Source organism: Portunus trituberculatus, chromosome 24 (assembly GCF_017591435.1).
Source record: "Portunus trituberculatus isolate SZX2019 chromosome 24, ASM1759143v1, whole genome shotgun sequence".
NCBI lineage: Eukaryota > Metazoa > Arthropoda > Malacostraca > Decapoda > Portunidae > Portunus > Portunus trituberculatus.
Genome location: NC_059278.1, coordinates 881,140 through 884,643, shown reverse-complemented (window position 1 = coordinate 884,643; position 3,504 = coordinate 881,140). Strand labels below are relative to the sequence as shown.

At 42.9% G+C, this 3,504-nt stretch overlaps 1 long non-coding RNA gene across 1 annotated transcript in view; it reads right to left on the bottom strand.

Moving 5' to 3' along the window:
* LOC123508488 overlaps positions 1-3,256 on the bottom strand; it is a 7,162-nt gene extending 3,906 nt beyond the window's left edge. Inside the window, exons 1-2 of the long non-coding RNA XR_006675945.1 lie at positions 2,533-3,256; positions 1,497-1,855 (exon numbers count right to left, since the gene is read on the bottom strand). This is a non-coding gene — a long non-coding RNA (uncharacterized LOC123508488). The remainder of the gene's footprint in view (positions 1-1,496; positions 1,856-2,532) is intronic.
* Between the last annotated feature and the right edge of the window lie 248 nt (positions 3,257-3,504).

Genomic DNA, 3,504 nt, shown 5'->3' with positions numbered 1-3,504 from the left:
CCCAGCCGCTCCCCCCCAAAAAAGAAAAATAATAAAGCAAGGATGTTTATCTAAATATCACCAGCGTTTAATTATCAACCTACATAAATGCCACGTGAACTTACATCTCTATACATCAACCCTACCAGTATTCACGTGTTTAACCCTTTCATTATACTGGGAACAAATTTTATCATATGTGTGATTAGATCCTTTTATTGACATTGGGAAGGGTCTATGGATGTCAAAAGATTAGTGGCCACAGTCTTTACTATATCAATCTTCAAATAAGTCTGTGAACCTGTATAGAATTGCCAAATAGTAACCAGAATTAATATGAAAACGCGACATGGTACTGAGGGTGTTAGATAAATACCCCTTTACGTTCACATGCCAAAATACCTCCTGCGTTCATATGTTCACCTACATAACTAACACCTGCAGTGGACGCAATCTCCAGCCGGTAATTGCCTTCATAAGCGGCGCAAATTATAAGTTCCCACGAGGCGCACCACCTGACAACTTTCTCGCCGGCACTAACGCGACTGACCAGCACTCACGACTGCCTTTCATCTGGCCGCGAGGGAAACGAGCTAATTGCGATTCCGTGATTGCCCAGCGGAGGAAAAAGAAGGGAATAGAAAATACATACAAGAGATTAACTAGAGGAGGAAGAAGAAGAGTGAGGAGGAGGAAGATGAGGAGGAGAAAGAGGAGTGAGGGAAGGACGAGTGAAAAATTAGGACAATGTCGTTAGATAAATTTCAAAAAGTTGCTACAGAGAGAGAGAGAGAGAGAGAGAGACGTGGGGGAGTGGGAGGAGGAGGTTGAAATAACATTCTGACAACTCGGCCTTATGAGAAAGGAAAAATTCAAGGCTTCTCTCGATAACTATGGAAGCTGAAACCTCCTATAGCTTTCATCTCTCTCTCTCTCTCTCTCTCTCTCTGGAACAGCTGCACACAACCCTCCCCTTCCCCTTTTCTCCCTTTCTCCCTCCTGCTTCGTAAATCGCAAAACGACGCTAAGTAAAGCAAAGCGTGCGATTGGAAGGAAAAGAGAAAGGAAGAGAAGGAAGAAGAGGAAGAACAGAGGAAGGAATAGAAAAAAAAAGATGGAAGAACACCAAATAAAAAATACAAATAAATGATGTGGATAAACGCACGATAATGAATAATGACTGACGTGATATTGTATGAAAGAATATAAGGATATGTAAACACGTGGTTGCTGAATGTCGAAACGAGAGGAACAAACAGGATGACAGCCAGACAGATAAGATAAAACTCGACAACATTCTCATCTCTCTCTCTCTCTCTCTCTCTCTCTACAACCACACACAACCTTGCTAAAGTGAAACGCAATTGAGAAAACAAACACACCATCCTCTCTCTCTCTCTCTCTCTCTCTCTCTCTCTCTCTCTCTCTCTCTCTCTCTCTCTGCAAACTAAGCCACGTGACACTGACACTCACAATACAGTCACGCTCTTTGGTAAACACGCCACCACGCCACCTACCACGTATTTCGAGCGGATGTGATGTCACAGAATTCTCAACAGTCATGAATACGATAGTGATAAGTTGTCTGAGTCTAGTCCAAAGGAAGTCATTGTTGTCCTTCATGAATTAATCCAAGTCCTAATCCTGGCGATGTCATCTCTTCATATTTTCTATTCGGTATACAAATTAGCATCTGTATTCTGAGTGCCCCCAAACAGCCAGCAAAACGGTCTCAGCTGCCTTACTTCGGTGCGGTGAAATCTTTAAACTTCTTGCAATTTTGAAGACTTATTAAAGCAAAGGTGCGTGCAACTCCGCCTGCTTTGTATGGTACCAACTTCTACTGACAAGCGGGTCCACAGTCACTCCAGCTTACCTGAGGATGAAATAGAGAAAAATAAATAAGTACACTTGAGCAATAACTGAGAGAGAGAGAGAGAGAGAGAGAGAGAGAGAGAGCGAGCTTGGCTTTGGCATGTGTCAAAACTTTAGTTTACTGCATCACCAATGACTGTTGTTTTCCCGTCACATTCTCCTAACTCTTAACACAAACTTTTCAATATCTTCATTAGAAAAAAAAAAAAATTATTTCTGGACAGTTTGACATAGTATATCGTAGTGTAAATGAAATTAAATACAGGAAAGTGTTCACTGATAGACGTGTAAATTATACCTCTAAAACTGTATGAATAGGTATACGTATCATCTCACTAAAGAATGTGTCAAAATGTAGCGGTACACAGCCTATACTTAGTGACAAAAAACTTAAGCTAGGAAAAACTGTATTGGATTTGACACTCATTATTGAAAAAAAGTAATATATTGAATCCTGAAAAAATTGGTGAGCGAGTGAATCATCCAATGAATACCTACTGCTTGGTATCGAGAAATCATACACTAGCTCTCCAATCAAGAGGGGAATATTAGGCAAGGCAGCTTCAGACAGAGTGATCAGAAATGCAATGTCTGGAATCAAAAGGTAAAGAAAAAATCAAAGCCCACACGTGATAGAATAACATGTGGACGTTGTGGACACACCTAACACGTACTGACCTTTCTTTCCTGGTGACTCACTGTTTCATCTTTAATCCTCGCTGTGAACTGCCACTAGGTCGGCTCTCGATATCTGAAGACGCCGCTCTGACCCAGGCACCAATAACAGAGACAGCCGTACGAACATAGCTAGTGTAATAACGCAAACATTACCTCCAGCACTCACAACACCACCACTACTACTGCCGGCTCCTCCTTCCGTTGGTTTGACCAGTTCAATCATTATCGAGGCTTCGTTTACTCGGGTGAAGCCTGAAGCACCTTGCCCTCCCTTCGAGCCTGCCTGAGTTGTGGAGAGAGAGAGAGAGAGAGAGATTCTTTATGCCATCTATAGTATGCTAAAGGCGGGTTCACACGTGTCAATATGCGGCTGAAACTGTCAGCTGCTAGAGCTTTCGGCTGGATATCGATGCCTAGCGGGTGGAGAAACCAGCCGCAAAACAGGATCGACATGTTGGTCTTTTCCAGCCGCTAGCGGCTTTGTTTACATTGCGACGACACGGAAGGTTTGATCATGTGGGTGTACAGAGGCAGAGAGGAAGATGTTGGAGTTCGTGAGGGACAAATAGTATGTCTGGGACCCGAAAAATTATTAGTACAGGAAAAAATAGCCAGCGTAGACCTTCCTTCGATGAGATAGCTGCCACTCTCCGATGACTGTGTCCCTCTCTGCAAGGTGTTGCTGGAGGTGAGGACTGAATACCTGTGATTGGATTTGATCACAATTGTGCATCGTTTTTTTTTTTTTAAGATAAACACTTTTATTATAAGAAATGCAGGTCAACCAGCCGGTACTTCCCAGCAGCTATGTGTGAACGTGTTCCGGCCAGCAGGGCTCTGTTGACACTTCTAGCGGCTAACATTTCCACCTGGATATTGACACGTGTGAACCCACCTTAAGTTATATTTATATAGAAATACACCTCGCACCCCTCTCTCTCTCTCTCTCTCTCTCTCTCTCTCTCTCTCTCT